Consider the following 19716-nt stretch of genomic DNA (forward strand, 5'->3'; position numbering starts at 1 on the left):
CCTCATCCAAAGCAATTGCGCGCAACAATGCCCTGTGGCAATGTACTCGACTTCGGCGGTAGAAAGAGCGACCGAATTTTGCTTCTTTGAAGCCCAAGACACCAAGGATCTTCCCAAGAACTGGCAAGTCTCCGATGTGCTCTTTCTATTGATTTTACACCCCGCCCAATCGGCATCGGAATAACCAATTAAATCAAATGTGGATCCCCTAGGATACCAAAGCCCAAACTTAGGAGTATAAACTAAATATCTCAAGATTCGTTTTACGGCCGTAAGGTGAGCTTCCTTAGGGTCGGCTTGGAATCTTGCACACATGCATACGGAAAGCATTATATCCGGTCGAGATGCACATAAATATAGCAAAGAGCCTATCATCGACCGGTATACCTTTTGATCGACGGATTTACCTCCCTCGTCGAGGTCGTGATGCCCGTTGGTTCCCATGGGTGTCTTGATGGGTTTGGCATCCTTCATTCCAAACTTGCTTAGAATATCTTGAGTATACTTTGTTTGGCTTAGGAAGGTGCCCTCTTGGAGTTGCTTCACTTGAAATCCTAAGAAATATTTCAACTCCCCCATCATAGACATCTCGAACTTTTGTGTCATGATCCTACTAAATTCTTCACATGTAGACTCGTTAGTAGACCCAAATATAATATCATCAACATAAATTTGGCATACAAACAACTCATTTTCAAGAGTTTTAGTGAACAAAGTAGGATCCGCCTTTCCGACTTTGAATCCATTAGTGATAAGGAAATCTCTAAGGCATTCATACCACGCTCTTGGGGCTTGCTTAAGCCCATAAAGCGCCTTAGAGAGTTTATACACATGGTTAGGGTACTCACTATCTTCAAAGCCGGGAGGTTGCTCAACATAGACCTCTTCCTTGATTGGTCCATTGAGGAAGACACTCTTCACGGCCATTTGATAAAGCTTGAAGCCATGGTAAGTAGCATAGGCTAATAATATACGAATTGACTCAAGCCTAGCTACGGGTGCATAGGTTTCACCGAAATCCAAACCTTCGACTTGGGAGTATCCTTTGGCCACAAGTCGTGCTTTGTTCCTTGTCACCACACCATGCTCGTCTTGCTTGTTGCGGAACACCCATTTGGTTCCTACAACATTTTGATTAGGACGTGGAACCAAATGCCATACTTCGTTCCTAGTGAAGTTGTTGAGCTCCTCTTGCATCGCCACCACCCAATCCGAATCTTGAAGTGCTTCCTCTACCCTGTATGGCTCAATAGAGGAAACAAAAGTGAAAGTTGCCTAGAGGGGGGGTGAATAGGCAAGTTAAAACTTTTTCAACAAAAACTAGAAGCAAACTAGGTAAAACTGAATTGATCTCGAAATTCACCCAGTTAACTTTGGAAATGAGATGTTCTAAATGATCCACAGGGTTCAAAGTAGTAGATCTGAGAAGGGCACTTCTCAAAATCCACACACCAAAAAGATATAAACAATCTTCCACGGAATGGTGAGAGAACGAAGAACATGAACAAACACAATGAGCAAGAACGCAAGAGACACAGGATTTATCCCGAGGTTCGGTCACACCACAAAAGGTGCCCTACTTCCTCGTTGAGGTGCCCACAAAGAGCCGGGTCTCTTTCAACCCTAATCCTCCCTTTGCCGACCACAAAGGTCAAGCTCACACACTAATCTTTGCTCAAACGAGCGGGTAATACAAACTTTCTTGTGGTCTTCCACAAGATTTGGAGACTCACAAGAGACACCTAGTCGTCTAGGAGCTAGAAGCTCCAAGAGTAATGAATCCACAAAGAACTCGATGTAGTACCAAAGCTCGAATGAAGAAGAAGAGCAAGAGAGATTTAGAGATGAAGCACAAAACCGCAGCTCTCAAGCTCACTCAAAGATTTCTCTCCAAAGATTTGAAATGGGAGAGGCAAGAGATGTGTGAGAGAGAGAGGGAGGTGTTTCTTGGGTTAGAAATGGAGTTCAAATCGTGCTCATTACTTTGGGGAGAGAGGTAGGAGGTAGTATATATAGTGGGAGCTCAAAACTAGCCGTTGGGCAGAATTTTCTGCCTGAGGGCGGTTGAGCCTCCCCCTAGGGCGGTTGAGCCTCCCCTGGCAGGTCAGGCAGACTGTCTGCCAGTCTGACTGCCAGACTGACCTGCAGACTGGTCAAGTTGACCAAGACCGGTTGAACCGCCCAGGGGGGGGCGGTTGAACCGCCCCTGACAGCTCTGGCGACCTGTTTGCCAGTCTGACTGGCAGACTGCAGAACAGAGGTCAGAGGGGTCAGAGACCAGCTGAACTGCCCCTCAGGACCAGTTCAACTGGTCTTGACCAGTGAGTTTAGGAGAGAAAACCCCAGCTCAACTGCCCGGAGGCAAGTTCAGCTGGTGTATGGTCAAAGAGGTTCACAGCTGAAGTTGAGTTCAGCTGAGGTTCAGCCCAGCTGAAAAGCTCAGCTGTAGCTGAAGAAGCTCAGCTCAGCTGAAAAGCTCAGCTGTAGCTGAAGAAGCTCAGCTCAGCTGAGTCCAGCTCAGCTGAAAAGCTCAGCTACAGCTGAAGGAGCTCAGCTCAGCTGAAGTCCAGCTCAGCTGAAAAGCTCAGCTGCAGCTGAACAAGTTCAGCTGCTTTTCAGCAAGAACACTCTAGGTTTCTCAATCCTAACCACGGCCAACCATAGAACGTTAAAGAGATTTTTGCTTTTCAAAAATAGCTTTTGAATAGAGAGGTTTGAGCTTTGGCAAACACCAACCTTCTTTTTGGATCCCCCTTTATAGTACGACGATTCCTATACTCAAGTTAAATAAAATTAAATAAGAAAACTCCTTGAGTCATTGGTGTCTCATGTGTGATTTCTCCATGGCATTGCTTCATAAGGATCACAAACATCTTTGTCTCACCTTTTGAAGCAAACTCAAATCAAACCCTGTGACTTGTACCATATCACCTTATATGAGTTCAAATCATGGCTTCAAGTCACCTTACTGATGCATCAACATGTTGTAACTCTTCATAGCTGATTAGTTCATCGACTTAGTGCAAGTACTCTCTTCTTCACCTTAGCCATGGTACCTCGGTCTACAAGCCGTCGCTTGGCCTTCACCTTCGCTTAGTTCCTCGAAGCCCTTTCCTTGCTATCTTCACCCTATCAAGCCATTCTTGAGTCACATCCTATTGAGCATCCATTGAGAGAATCATTTCTTCAATATTGTGAACCTTGCTTGAATGACATCTAGATATAACTGCTAAGATCAATCAAGCTCTAGTTTGATTCTCATATATTCATATATGGACTAATAGTAATATGGTCAAGCCAATTCACGATTCCTCATATCTTATTCACTTTGGCTTGACCAATCCTCTTAATCACTTCAACCTCTATTATGATCATATTTATGCATAGTGATTTCTTAGGACTTGTCCATATATTCAAACCAATATAGAGACCATATTATATCCATTTGCATTGTCTCACTGGTTATTTGACCTTGTGTTGAACCTTGTTCACTGATCATTATACACTATTCAAGTATGTTCATCATACTGAATTTCCTGTTCAACACTTAGCAAACTCGTTAGACCTTTAAATGTGTTGTTATCCAAATCACCAAAATCACAAAAGGGGTGAATGCACTTTCAATCTCCCCCTTTTTGGTGATTGATGACAACACGTTTAAAGCTTACATAAGATTTGATAAATAAGATTTTGAATCCTATGATATAGTTTTCTCCCCCTAAATATGTGCATTTCAGAAAATAACACTTTTGTACTCAAATGCCAAAAGCACATATTTGGGTCAAAGTATGGAGACAACTTATATCATACTATTCATGGGATGCAGTGTGTCATAAAATAAACGTGATGCTCATGACATAGTATGCACTCATCAATTTTCTACATCTTATGTTTTTCTTATGACTTCCCTTTTTGTTAATTATTTCTCCCCTTTTAAAGTCTTATAACACTTAGTTACATAAGACTAAAGGTAAGCTTTAATGCAAAATTTCTCCCCCTTTGTCATAAATCTCCAAAAAAGATACAAAGAATATAATGGGTAGAAATTATGATTAAGCAAGATGTGAACACACTATCATGAAAGGGATCCTTAGATGGCACAAAGGTAATGGATAAGTGTCATAAGTGATGTACCTTTGCGTTTTACCTTTTCAAGGGGTTTCCAGACTTGTGTTGGATTTAGAATTCATTTGTAAGCTCTTGTTGGCATAATTGTGACATAGGTCCAAGATATCAAATGAAGATTGTCATACTAACTGAAAGATAAATCTTGATACCTGGAGTCTAGACGTCACCTAGCATTTTCTTATCACAACAAGAGGCAACATGAAAATTGCACAAGTATGGATTATGCAACTAGTGATCATGTATGAAAAATATCAATTGAAAAACACCAATTGATATAATTTGATAGATAAATAGATCACTAATAACATATTACACTAAGTTCTCCTCAAGTTTTAGTGCACATATATATATATGAATTCAATTGATATCTGTTGAGAGTACTTATTTGCAACTTAAAGTACCATTGGTATACAAGGAGTATCAATTGAACATAATCATGCAACATAAGAAACATGTGCACTATTTAATCAATTAAGTTCTAGACAGGAGAATCTATAAGCTATGCTACTTCAGATATTTGTAATCCAAAAAGATGTGATACATATTTACCAATTTTAGATGATGTTGGAGTAGCATATACAAGAGAAACTCATTCTCTTATGAAATGTATAGAAGATATATTTATTGGAGCAAAGAATTTTTGATACCCATCAAATTTGCAGTGGAAGTGATTGTCTTTGCCCGAAGATTCCTTTCTAATTTGAGACTACACACATAAGAGACTTGGAAATGAAGTTAGTCTCAAAGATTCAAATTATAGACCATTCTCCCCCTAAATGTGTGCATACAAGTGATGAATACTTGTTTAGCTTATGCACTTTGACTTGTGAGGTCAGGGAATTAAGTTCTACAATTTGAACCTTGGTATAAATAAAGTATGAAAATATGAAATTGCACCAATTTAAGGAATTACTCATAATCAAACGGTATACTAATAGACATGATATGCAATGTTTTAAGCCAAGATTCAAATGCAACCTTATGATGTGACTTAAAATATTGCATATACATGCATACACTAACTTGTAAGAGCCTAGATACACAAATGTAATACAATAGTTCATGGAGTGACACACCTTTGTTCCATGCCATATGGTCTTCATTATAATCATGAATTTCTATCTTAGCTTTTGATAGGCTTGACATTTCAAAGAGAAACTTATCCTCTTTAAACGATCAAGAGAAACTCATTCTCTTCAAAGAACTACACAAATTCACTAAAAGAAAATGTTAGTCTTTAAGGACACAAGATATAGAATGAGCTCCCCCTAAATGTATGCATCAAGTACTCGAATTACTTGTAACATGCACTTGATTCAATTAAGATTCTTAGAGGAGTTCATCATATATCTTGGTCAAGGCATAATATATATGAAACAATTGAATTTATGCTAGAGAACACATATCATTCCCCAATAGAACTAATCCATGGGGTGACATGTGGTAAATATTTGATCATTTCCTTGGAACCACTCATCCTCATTTGATGTTCTCCAAGGTGTGAGACTACAAAACATGAACTTGAAGAAATCATTAGCCTCACAAGATATAGGCTAAACTCTTCCTCAATTTGTGCATGCAAGAGTACACAAAGTACACTTATGCACATTAACAATGCGAGGTTAAAGGAGATGTTTGCACTATATCTTGGTTTAACATAACATGCTTTACATAGATGATGAAAATTAAACCAATTGAAAGTTTAAGAACTGAAAGTATATCAATTGAAATCCTGAAGGGTAAAGCATGCTAATATGAACCTCAAACCTCATAATGAAGGATATCATATAAATATGTCACTACATCTTCATTATTAGGTTGACAAAAGTGTAACTCTCTTCTTGAATCACTGTGATTTCTTTTCTCTTTATGATTTCATCCAACCAGGTGATCTTGAACTTCATTGATCTTGGCTTGGTTCAATCATACTTGATATGAGACCCATTGAAACTCAATGATTGAAACAACCAAGACTCTTATATCCGTGGATTTTGAATCCATCTTGAAAACACTTGAAAGGACCTTATTGAAACACTTAGAAAAGAGAGCATTAGAAACACAAGGGAGGGTTTCACAAATGATAATCCTTATATGTGGATGGCAAATGAATCATCATTATTGAAACCCAAAAGGATAGACTACATTCCTTTAAATTAGTGCACACATATAGTTGATGTCAAAGTTATATGCACTATTGAACATTTTATATTGCAAGGAAATTAACCTATACTATGGTCCATCCCACTAAGGATAGAATACTAAAACAACTGAAGGAGAGGAAGTTTTCATACCTTGGCCTCTTATCAACTTCATCTTACTTTAGTTGAATAGTATCCTTTAAGCTTGTGATTTATCCAATGTAAAACAAGCACCATCTCTTAACATAGATTTTCTATGGATAAACTCAACATAAGAGATGGCATTAGTAGCACAAGCACTAGTTTCTTATTTAGCAACCCTTTATATGTGGGAGGCAAGCGAGTTGCTAAAATAGAGAAACCTCATAATGTGGACTAAATTTCCTTGAACCCTCATGCATAATACATTTTGAATGACATGGATAATATGCATGGTTATTCAATGAAGTCTAAAGGGTTGACTTAATCCATGTTATGGTGAGTGTCTAATAAAGAAGAATCAAATCCAAATTAACTAGATAGAGAATATGTCACATATTTTTGGATTGTTCACCATATGATAATATACATTCATCTTCCGATTGGACCTTTATTTCATAATCAACAACTGATGTATATCCTCAAGTGCTTCTTTTCCCTTAGTGGCTACACAAGTCACAAAAGAGATAAGATTTGAAAATAATTTGCACTTGAGATTCAGTTGTTACCACCCTTGCTACTATCTCCAAATATGATTTATACATCCATTATCGAGCACCCAACTTGATCCATTGAAGAAGTGATCCTGCAAAACAAGTTTAAGCTTCATATCTTGGTACCCAATTTGAATTGGGTCCTTTGAGATTAGTAGTAAGAGCTTTGAGTACCCACATATACTTGACAACCATCTTACATGGTTTCAAGTCAATATTTAATCACACAGATAAAAGCTAGAGTTAAGAATAGGAGCCTTTTCTCCTTTTCTTGATACATCATTGTGTTGCCTTCTTGATGATGAACCTAGCTTGACCTTGGGTGCACCTAGCTCATCAAGGTTAGTCGCACAAGCATTCATATCAAAAAGACAAGTTATGCATGATATTTACAACTTAGTGATCCAATTCAATGTGAAGCATATGGATACCGATTGAAGTAGATTTCTAAGATATCAAAATATGGGTTTCCAAAATGTAGAAAGTATGGATCACTAATTGTACCTTTTACAGTTTAAAATCATATCCATGTTAGTGCATATGTATGTGATGAATATCAATCAAAAAGATTCTTATGCACTTTTAGAATTAACGATAAGGGAATTTTAAACTGCATCAAGAGTAGCTATTTAGAAAACAAAGATTACAATCCATATGAATGAGATACGAATTTACCATTTTGGATTGTCTTAGCATAGCTTACTCAAGGGAAACTTATTCTCTATGACACAAGATATATAATGTTCTCCCACTAGATATGTGCATCAAGTATTTGAATGACTTACCACATGCACTTTCAATTCAGTTAAGAGTCTCATGAGGAGTACATTACATAGCATGGTCAAGGAATGACAAATTTGCAATGAAATAACTTATGCCTAAGAATACTTACCACCATATAAATGTACCATTTGTTATACCAATTTGACAGATCTTACTATCTGTGGTGGTGTCACTTTAGTATTCTTCTTTTCATCATTTGTGGAGACTTCCTTCTTTGTTATCTCTTTTCCTTTTAAAACTAGTCGATAAAACACTTTGAAAAGAGATATTAGTAGTACAAGGAAGTATTTAATGAATGATGATATCTATATATGAATGGCAAACAAATCATCATTTATGAGGCGTAAATGCATAAATTAAATTCCTTTTAAGTTAATGCACATGGAGCAGAGAATTCACAATATGCACTAATTTACAAATTTAAGCCAAAAGGAATTTAACCTTCATATTGACATTTTTTTTCTTCATAAAATAGATTATTACCAATTGAAAGAATGTCACTTGAAAGGAACTATTATTGGTCACATACCAAATGAAACAGTAAAAATCTTGCAAAAATAAAGCTGAAAAGGTTGCGACCGAGTGTCTGCGCAGATGAGACCGGACGGCAAAAGAAAAAGAACTGCGCTGCGCGCCCTGCATCCCTCACACTTCTGCACGGAAGAGACAAAAAAAAATATTTTCCTTGCTGCGCGGGTGACAACGACTGGTCACAAGAACAAAAAGGTTGCGCACACTGCAGAACTGAAGTGACCAGACAAGAACAAGAAAAAATAAAAAAATTCCTGCATGCACACCCCTGCTGTTGACCAAATAAAAGATTTTCCACCCGCATGTCGTCATGCAAAGCCAAAAAGAAAAAAAAAAAAAAAAAATCTGCGCACGCGGCAGGGGGAGAAATGACGAGACGCTGCATGCAAAAAAGATTCTGCATGCACACCAGAAAACGATTCTCCACTCGCGTGAAGGACCAGACAGGGAAAAGGAAATACTCTGCGCGCGCGTGAAGTGGGAAAAGCTTCTGCATGCACACAAAAAAAATATTTCGAAGTGACCGGACAGGGGCGCTGGCAGACCCTGCTGTCTGCAGAGCGGCAGCAAAAAAAAATAAAATAAAAAAAAATCAAAACGCAGCACGCGCCAGGGAAGTGACCGGACACAGCGCGTCTGCATGCAAAGAAAAAAGAGCCCTACGCACGCCGCAGGGGGAAGTGACCTGACGCAGCAGACTGCATGCAAAATAAAAATGGAATCCTGCGCGCGCCACATGCAAAAGAAATCTGCATGCAAAACAAAAAAAGAATCCTGCGCGCGTCACCCTGCAGTCGACGCCATATGCAAAAGTAAAAAGGAGAGTCCTGCGCGCGCCACATGCAAAAGAAGTCTGCATGCAAAAGAAAAAGGAATCCTGCGCGCCAGGGAAGAAGTGACCGCACAGGGGAAAAGACAGGACGCTGCGTGACTGCATGCAAAAAAGTAGTCTTCGTGATGCAGCAGCACAGGAAAAAGCTGCGCGCCTGACACACAAACAAACAAAAAAAAATTTCGCGAAATGACCGGTCACAGAAAAGTAGTGCGCCCTGCAGAAAGCGACCAAAAAAAAAAAAATAAAACTGCGCGTCAGACACTGCTGCAGCAGAGCAGGCCTGCGCGGTCAGAACAGGCGGTTCAACCGGTCCACCAGGGCGGTTCAACCGCTTTTAACCAGGATGGTCCTGGTGAACACAGGTTAAAAACAGCTGAGCTGAAGTTCAGCTGCTAAGTTCAGCTGGTCTCCCCAGCTGAGCTAGAAAGTTCAGCTGGTCAGACCAGTTGAGCTTGGAATGAAAATTTTAAAATAATTTTTCACAATAAACCTCATTTCAAATTTTAAAATGTACACATAGATTGAAAGACACACTCTATTTTAGAAACACATTCTCATGTTGTGAAACTACATAATTCACTTAGATAAAAACATTAGTCTCACAACTCTAGTCATATAGAGAATTCCCTTTTTGGTAAGTGCTTTAAGGATTTGAATTTCTTACTTAGCACTCTATTCATTTAAGAACATGAGATAATCCTCTTTATGTCTAGGTCATGGCAATAATACGATGATTAATTTGAAATATGCCACAAGATACATACAATCAATTTAAAGCATGTAGATTGTCATAATATAAAAATATGAACTTGCAATCTACCATATAATTAGATCCTTTCCAAAGCAAGGTAAAATCTTTTAAGTTCGTTCTCAAGTGCTTCATTTTTCCTATGTGGCTACAAAAGACACAAAGGAATATACCAATTAAAAACAATGCGCACTTAAGATTTAATTGTTACCATCCTTTGGATATCACTTGGTTGTAGGCCTTTTGCTTGATTCCCACAAAGATTAATCCTTATTCCCTACAACACAAGTTCTTGCTAGAGATGAATATGAAGTTAGTGATATAACAACTCAATTCATCTTTGGGTCAATCTTAAAGGATAGACAATGTAAGATTGATAGCTTGAGATAAGAATTGAGTTAAACCGCTCAAGCACCCCAAAGCTTCATATCATCTCTCGGTACCTGCAAAACTTATTAAGTACATTTTGGTACCCATCTCATGATAGGTCCATCAAGGTTAGCCAATAAGGACTTAGGCACCCAAATAGCCTTGGTCCTAGAATGTGGTGAACTCATCACCTTTCTAGCACAAGAGTCAAATTTGGGTCTCCTAAGCATATTTGAATGTATTGACAAGTTAGGCTTAGGAGTTTTACCCTTTGGACAAACCTTGAATAGATGACCTTTTTCACGGCAATTGTAGCAAATGTGATGCTTGTCCTTGCAATGCTTTTGCCTTTTGCTTTCATCCTTTTTGATGGTCATCTTTCTTGATCGTGCAAGGTCTTGATTCTTCATGTGGGGGCATGAATCAATTTCATGGCCCTTCTCCTTGCATCCATAGCATCTCCTATCGCTTCTCTTTGATCTTTCTTTGTTGAAGCACATAGGTACATTGTTAGAGCAAATCATATGAGCATTAATTTTCTCACCATGGATTTTGCTCATGCCCTTCTTGGAAAGCTTGGTATTCTTTTGAAGGGGTTTTGTGCATGCTACGGTTGTCCCCTTCTCAAGCTTTTTCACCATATTATCACGGTTATCTTGAGAAGGTTGAGCATGACACTTTCCCTTCAAACGAGTTAAGCTCCTTCTTAGCATTCCAACTTCTTCCTTGAGCTCTTTATTTTCTTGTGTGATAGAAATATCACTAATTCCTGAAATTTCTAGCTCAATGGAAGATTGGCTTGCTTGATAACAACAATTGTTAGCACATGATAATGTAGTTTCTACTTGAGTACATGTGCATGTGTGAGGTTTGTATGATTTAAAATTAGTTAACACAACCTCATGAGCCATTTCTAACATGATATGTGAATCCATAAATTTATTATGAGAGCATACAAGCATATCATGTTTTTCTTGCAAAGCTAGATTTTCAATGTTTAGCTTTTCTACCGTGTTCTTGAGCATAGCATTTTTATTTTCTAATTGAGCAATATATGATGAATGATTAATAGCTTTAATTTGCTCAATTGAAATGTCTTCATACCTTTGGACCAAATCATCATGAGAGCACTTTAGCTTCTCATGCTCTTTGGTCAACTTCTCCAAGTCTTTGATTTTTTCGATGAGGATATCTTCTTGCTTATGAAGCATTTCCTTTTGTTCTTCCGCTCTTTTCATGAGTTTGAGCAAGCTCATCCGGTTCTTCTTACTTAGTTGAGCGAAGAATTTTTGAAGATCATCCTCATCTTCACTATCACTTTCATGCTCCTCCTCATCCTCACTTTCGCTTTCACTGTCACTCTCATTAGCAACAAAGCACATATGAGAAGTGGATTTGAAAGACGAACCTTGTGAAGAGGTGGATTCGTCGTTTGGTCTCCATCGATCATTTTCTTCTTCTTCAATAATGTTCTTCGCCTCATCTTCCTTCATTTTGAGGAACATCCTTTCGGCGATTCTCATGGCAAGGTCTATTGCCCTAGGATCAACATCTGCAACAAAAGATAAAGTCGAGGCAACCTCAACTTTTTCAAGCTTAGAAGCACTTTTGTTTCTTAGTCCCCCCGACATGATCTTTCCTCACGCGGTTAAGCGTTAGAATGAGGATTAGGTTCTGATACCAATTGAAAGTTGCCTAGAGGGGGGGTGAATAGGCAAGTTAAAACTTTTTCAACAAAAACTAGAAGCAAACTAGGTAAAACTGAATTGATCTCGAAATTCACCCAGTTAACTTTGGAAATGAGATGTTCTAAATGATCCACAGGGTTCAAAGTAGTAGATCTGAGAAGGGCACTTCTCAAAATCCACACACCAAAAAGATATAAACAATCTTCCACGGAATGGTGAGAGAACGAAGAACATGAACAAACACAATGAGCAAGAACGCAAGAGACACAGGATTTATCCCGAGGTTCGGTCACACCACAAAAGGTGCCCTACTTCCTCGTTGAGGTGCCCACAAAGAGCCGGGTCTCTTTCAACCCTAATCCTCCCTTTGCCGACCACAAAGGTCAAGCTCACACACTAATCTTTGCTCAAACGAGCGGGTAATACAAACTTTCTTGTGGTCTTCCACAAGATTTGGAGACTCACAAGAGACACCTAGTCGTCTAGGAGCTAGAAGCTCCAAGAGTAATGAATCCACAAAGAACTCGATGTAGTACCAAAGCTCGAATGAAGAAGAAGAGCAAGAGAGATTTAGAGATGAAGCACAAAACCGCAGCTCTCAAGCTCACTCAAAGATTTCTCTCCAAAGATTTGAAATGGGAGAGGCAAGAGATGTGTGAGAGAGAGAGGGAGGTGTTTCTTGGGTTAGAAATGGAGTTCAAATCGTGCTCATTACTTTGGGGAGAGAGGTAGGAGGTAGTATATATAGTGGGAGCTCAAAACTAGCCGTTGGGCAGAATTTTCTGCCTGAGGGCGGTTGAGCCTCCCCCTAGGGCGGTTGAGCCTCCCCTGGCAGGTCAGGCAGACTGTCTGCCAGTCTGACTGCCAGACTGACCTGCAGACTGGTCAAGTTGACCAAGACCGGTTGAACCGCCCAGGGGGGGGCGGTTGAACCGCCCCTGACAGCTCTGGCGACCTGTTTGCCAGTCTGACTGGCAGACTGCAGAACAGAGGTCAGAGGGGTCAGAGACCAGCTGAACTGCCCCTCAGGACCAGTTCAACTGGTCTTGACCAGTGAGTTTAGGAGAGAAAACCCCAGCTCAACTGCCCGGAGGCAAGTTCAGCTGGTGTATGGTCAAAGAGGTTCACAGCTGAAGTTGAGTTCAGCTGAGGTTCAGCCCAGCTGAAAAGCTCAGCTGTAGCTGAAGAAGCTCAGCTCAGCTGAAAAGCTCAGCTGTAGCTGAAGAAGCTCAGCTCAGCTGAGTCCAGCTCAGCTGAAAAGCTCAGCTACAGCTGAAGGAGCTCAGCTCAGCTGAAGTCCAGCTCAGCTGAAAAGCTCAGCTGCAGCTGAACAAGTTCAGCTGCTTTTCAGCAAGAACACTCTAGGTTTCTCAATCCTAACCACGGCCAACCATAGAACGTTAAAGAGATTTTTGCTTTTCAAAAATAGCTTTTGAATAGAGAGGTTTGAGCTTTGGCAAACACCAACCTTCTTTTTGGATCCCCCTTTATAGTACGACGATTCCTATACTCAAGTTAAATAAAATTAAATAAGAAAACTCCTTGAGTCATTGGTGTCTCATGTGTGATTTCTCCATGGCATTGCTTCATAAGGATCACAAACATCTTTGTCTCACCTTTTGAAGCAAACTCAAATCAAACCCTGTGACTTGTACCATATCACCTTATATGAGTTCAAATCATGGCTTCAAGTCACCTTACTGATGCATCAACATGTTGTAACTCTTCATAGCTGATTAGTTCATCGACTTAGTGCAAGTACTCTCTTCTTCACCTTAGCCATGGTACCTCGGTCTACAAGCCGTCGCTTGGCCTTCACCTTCGCTTAGTTCCTCGAAGCCCTTTCCTTGCTATCTTCACCCTATCAAGCCATTCTTGAGTCACATCCTATTGAGCATCCATTGAGAGAATCATTTCTTCAATATTGTGAACCTTGCTTGAATGACATCTAGATATAACTGCTAAGATCAATCAAGCTCTAGTTTGATTCTCATATATTCATATATGGACTAATAGTAATATGGTCAAGCCAATTCACGATTCCTCATATCTTATTCACTTTGGCTTGACCAATCCTCTTAATCACTTCAACCTCTATTATGATCATATTTATGCATAGTGATTTCTTAGGACTTGTCCATATATTCAAACCAATATAGAGACCATATTATATCCATTTGCATTGTCTCACTGGTTATTTGACCTTGTGTTGAACCTTGTTCACTGATCATTATACACTATTCAAGTATGTTCATCATACTGAATTTCCTGTTCAACACTTAGCAAACTCGTTAGACCTTTAAATGTGTTGTTATCCAAATCACCAAAATCACAAAAGGGGTGAATGCACTTTCAAAAAGAGTAATGCTCACAAAAATGTGCAACACGAGATCTAGTGGTTACCCCCTTATGAATGTCGCCGAGGATGGTGTCGACGGGGTGATCTCGTTGGATTGCTTGGTGGACTCTTGGGTGTGGCGGCCTTTGCTCTTCATCCTCCTTGTCTTGATCATTTGTATCTCCCCCTTGATCATTGTCGTCATTTTGAGGTGGCTCATTTGCTTGATCTTCTATTTCATCAACTTGAGCTTCATCCTCATTTTGAGTTGGTGGAGATGCTTGCGTGGAGGAGGATGGTTGATCTTGTGCATTTGGAGGCTCTTCGAATTCCTTAGGACACACATCCCCAATGGACATGTTCCTTAGCGCGATGCACGGAGCCTCTTCAATACCTATCTCATCAAGATCAACTTGCTCTACTTGGGAGCCGTTAGTCTCATCAAACACAACGTCACAAGAAACTTCAACTTGTCCAGTAGACTTGTTAAAGACTCTATATGCCCTTGTGTTTGAATCATATCCTAGTAAAAAGTCTTCTACAGTCTTAGGAGCAAATTTAGACTTTCTACCTCTTTTAATAAGAATGAAGCATTTGCTACCAAAGACTCTAAAATATGAAATGTTGGGCTTTTTACCGGTTAGGAGTTCGTATGATGTCTTCTTGAGGATTTGGTGTAGATATAACCGGTTGATGGCGTAGCAGGCGGTGTTGACCGCCTCGGCCCAAAACCGATCCGAAGTCTTGTACTCATCAAGCATGGTTCTTGCCATGTCCAATAGAGTTCGATTCTTCCTCTCCACTACACCATTTTGTTGTGGCGTGTAGGGGGAGGAGAACTCATGCTTGATGCCCTCCTCCTCAAGGAAGCCTTCAATTTGAGAGTTCTTGAACTCCGTACCGTTGTCGCTTCTAATTTTCTTGATCCTCAAGCCGAACTCATTTTGAGCCCGTCTCAAGAATCCCTTTAAGGTCTCTTGGGTATGAGATTTTTCCTACAAAAAGAACACCCAAGTGAAGCGAGAATAATCATCCACAATAACTAGACAGTACTTACTCCCGCCGATGCTTATGTAAGCTATCGGGCCGAATAGATCCATGTGTAGGAGTTCCAGTGGCCTGTCAGTCGTCATGATGTTCTTATGTGGATGGTGAGCACCAACTTGCTTTCCTGCTTGGCATGCGCTACAAACCCTGTCTTTCTCAAAATGAACATTTGTTAATCCTAAAATGTGTTCTCCCTTTATAAGCTTATGAAGATTCTTCATCCCAACATGGGCTAGTCGGCGATGCCAGAGCCAACCCATGTTAGTCTTAGCAATTAAGCAAGTGTCGAGTTCAGCTCTTTCAAAATCTACCAAGTATAGCTGACCCTCTAACACTCCCTTAAATGCTATTGAATCATCACTTCTTCTAAAGACAGTGACACCTACATCAGTAAAAAGACAGTTGTAGCCCATTTGACATAATTGAGAAACGGAAAGCAAATTGTAATCTAAAGAAAAACATTGGAAATGGAATGGTCAGGAGATATAGCTATTTTACCAAGACCTTTGACCAAACCTTGATTTCCATCCCCGAATGTGATAGCTCGTTGGGGATCTTGGTTTTTCTCATATGAGGAGAACATCTTCTTCTCCCCTGTCATGTGGTTTATGCATCCGCTGTCGATGATCCAACTTGAGCCCCCGGATGCATAAACCTACAAAACATGTTTAGTTCTTGACTTTAGGTACCCAAATGGTTTTGGGTCCTTTGGCATTAGATACAAGAACTTTGGGTACCCAAACACAAGTCTTTGACCCCTTGTGCTTGCCCCCAACATACTTGGCAACTACCTTGCCGGATTTGTTAGTTAAAACATATGATGCATCAAAAGTTTTAAATGAAATGTCATGATCATTTGATGCACTAGGAGTTTTCTTCTTAGGCAACTTAGCACGGGTTGGTTGCCTAGAACTAGATGTCTCACCCTTATACATAAAAGCATGGTTAGGGCCAGAGTGAGACTTCCTAGAATGAATTCTCCTAATTTTGCTCTCAGGGTAGCCGGCAGGGTACAAAATGTAACCCTCGTTATCCTGAGGCATGAGAGCCTTGCCCTTAACAAAATTAGATAACCTTTTAGGAGGGGCATTAATTTTGACATTGCCTCCCTGTTGGAAGCCAATGCCATCCTTAATGCCAGGGCGTCTCCCTCTATAGAGCATGCTTCTAGCAAATTTAAATTTTTCATCTTCTAAGTCATGCTCGGCAATCTTAGCATCTAGTTTTGCTATATGATCATTTTGTTGTTTAATTAAAGCCATGTGATCATGAATAGCATTAACATCAACATCTCTACATCTAGTACAAATAGAAGTGTGCTCAATGGTAGATGTAGAGGGTTTGCAAGATTTTAATTCTACAACCTTAGCATGCAAAATATCATTTTTAGTTCTAAGGTCGGAAATAGTAGCATTGCAAACATCAAAATCTTTAGCCTTAGCAAGCAATTTTTCATTCTCAATCCTAAGGCTAGCAAGAGATATGTTCAATTCTTCAATCTTAGTAAGCAAATCATCATTATCATTTCTAAGATTGGAAATTGAAGCATTACAAACATTTGAATCAACCTTAGCTAATAAATTAGCATTCTCATTTCTAAGGTTGTCTATTGTCTCATGGCAAGTGCTTAGCTCACTAGATAATTTTTCATATTTTTCAACTTCTAGAGCATAAGCATGTTTAACCTTAACATGTTTTTTGTTTTCCTTGATTAGGAAGTCCTCTTGGGAGTCCAAGAGGTCATCCTTCTCATGGATGGCACTAATTAATTCATTTAACTTTTCCTTTTGTTGCATGTTTAGGTTGGCAAAGAGAGTACGTAAATTATCTTCCTCATCACTAGAATTGTCATCACTAGAGGATTCATATCTAGTGGAGGATTTAGATTTAACCTTCTTCTTTTTGCCGTCCTTAGCCATGAGGCACTTGTGGCCGACGTTGGGGAAGAGGAGTCCCTTGGTGACGGCGATGTTGGCGGCGTCCTCGTCGTCGGAGGAGTCGCTAGAGCTTTCGTCGGAGTCCCACTCACGACAAACATGGGCATCGCCGCCCTTCTTCTTGTAGTACCTCTTCTTCTCCTTTCTTCTCCCCTTCTTGTCGTCACCCCTGTCACTGTCACTAGAAATGGGACATTTAGCTATAAAGTGACCGGGCTTACCACATTTGTAACAAACCTTCTTGGAGCGGGGCTTGTAATCTTTCTCCCTCCTTTGTTTGAGGATTTGGCGGAAGCTCTTGATGACGAGCGTCATTTCCTCATTGTCGAGCTTGGAGGCATCGATTGGTTGTCTACTTGGTGTAGATTCCTCCTTCTTCTCCTCCGTCGCCTTGAATGCAACCGGTTGAGCTTCGGACGTGGAGGGACCGTCAAGCTCGTTGATCTTCCGTGAGCCCTTGATCATAAATTCAAAGCTCACAAAATTCCCGATTACTTCCTCAGGAGTCATTAGTGTATATCTTGGATTACCACGAATTAATTGTACTTGAGTAGGGTTAAGGAAAATAAGAGATCTTAGAATAACCTTAACCACCTCGTGGTCATCCCACTTTTTGCTCCCGAGGTTGCGCACTTGATTCACCAAGGTCTTGAGCCGGTTGTACATATCTTGTGGCTCCTCCCCTTGGCGAAGACGAAAGCGACCGAGCTCCCCCTCGATCGTTTCCCGCTTGGTGATCTTGGTGAGTTCATCACCCACGTGCGCCATTTTGAGCACGTCCCAAACTTACTTGGCGCTCTTTAATCCTTGCACCTTGTTGTACTCCTCCCTACTTAGAGAGGCGAGGAGTATTGTTGTGGCTTGGGAGTTGAAGTGCTCGATTTGGGCCACCTCGTCCTCATCATAATCCTCATCCCCTACGGATGGTACCTGTGCTCCAAACTCAACAACATTCCATATACTTTTGTGGAGTGAGGTTAGATGAAATTTCATTAAATCACTCCACCTAGCATAATCTTCACCGTCAAAGGTTGGCGGTTTGCCTAATGGAACGGAAAGTAATGGAGTATGTCTAGAAGTACGAGGATAATGTAAGGGGATCTTACTAAACTTCTTGCGCTCATGGCGCTTAGAAGTTATGGAGGGCGCGTCGGAGCCGGAGGTAGAAGGTGATGAAGTGTCGGTCTCGTAGTAGACCACCTTCCTCATCTTCTTTATTTTGTCGCCACTCCGATGCGACTTGTGAGAAGAAGTCTTCTTCTCCTTCTTCTTCTTCTCTTTGTTGTGGGACTCTCCCGATGAAGCCTTCCCGTGGCTTGTAGCGGGCTTGTCGCCGGTTTCCATCTCCTTCTTGGTGAGTTCTCCCGACATCACTTCGAGCGGTTAGGCTCTAATGAAGCACCGAGCTCTGATACCAATTGAAAGTCGCCTAAAGAGGGGTGAATAGGGCGAAACTGAAATTCTCAAAAATAATCACAACTACAAGCCGGGTTAGCGTTAGAAATATAATCGAGTCCGCGAGAGAGGGTGCAAAACAAATCGCAAGCGAATAAGGAGTGTGACACGAGAATTTGTTTTACCGAGGTTCGGTTCTTGCAAACCTACTCCCCGTTGAGGTGGTCACAAAGACCGGGTCTCTTTCAACCCTTTCCCTCTCTCAAACGGTCCCTCGGACCGAGTGAGCTTTTCTTCTCAATCACTTGGAACACAAAGTTCCCACAAGGACCACCACAAGATTGGTGTCTCTTGCCTCAATTACAAGTGAGTTTGATCGCAATGAAGAATCAAAGAAAGAAGAAAGCAATTCAAGTGCAAGAGCTCGAAAGAACACAAGCAAATCTCTCTCACTAATCACTAGGGCGTTGTGTGGAGTTTGGAGAGGATTTGATCACTTGGGTGTGTCTAGAATTGAATGCTAGAGCTCTTGTAAGTAGTTGAAGTGGGAAAACTTAGATGACTTGAATGTGGGGTGGTTGGGGGTATTTATAGCCCCAACCACCAAACTAGTCGTTTGGTGGTGGCTGACTGTCGTATGGTGCACCGGACAGTCCGGTGCACACCGGACATGTCCGGTGCACACCGGACATGTCCGGTGCGCCAGCCACATCACCAGGCCGTTGGGATTCGACCGTTGGAGCTCCTGACTTCTGGGCCCGCCTGGCTGTCCGATGTACACCGGACATGTACTGTAGATTGTCCGATGCACCGTCCCGCGCGTGCCTGACTTCTGCGCGTTTCTGGCGCGCATTAAATGCGCCTGCAGGTGACCGTTGGCGCGAAGTAGTCGTTGCTCTGCTGGTTCACCGGACAATCCGGTGTACACCGGACATGTCCGGTGAATTATAGCGGAGCAAATTCCCGAAGCTGGCGAGTTCCAGAGCCGCTCTTCCCTGGGGCACCGGACACTGTCCGGTGTACACCGGACAGTCCGGTGAATTATAGCGGAGCTGATAGTCGCCTAGAGGGGGGGGGTGAATAGGGC

This window comes from Zea mays, chromosome 8 (genome assembly GCF_902167145.1).
Source record: "Zea mays cultivar B73 chromosome 8, Zm-B73-REFERENCE-NAM-5.0, whole genome shotgun sequence".
Lineage (NCBI taxonomy): Eukaryota > Viridiplantae > Streptophyta > Magnoliopsida > Poales > Poaceae > Zea > Zea mays.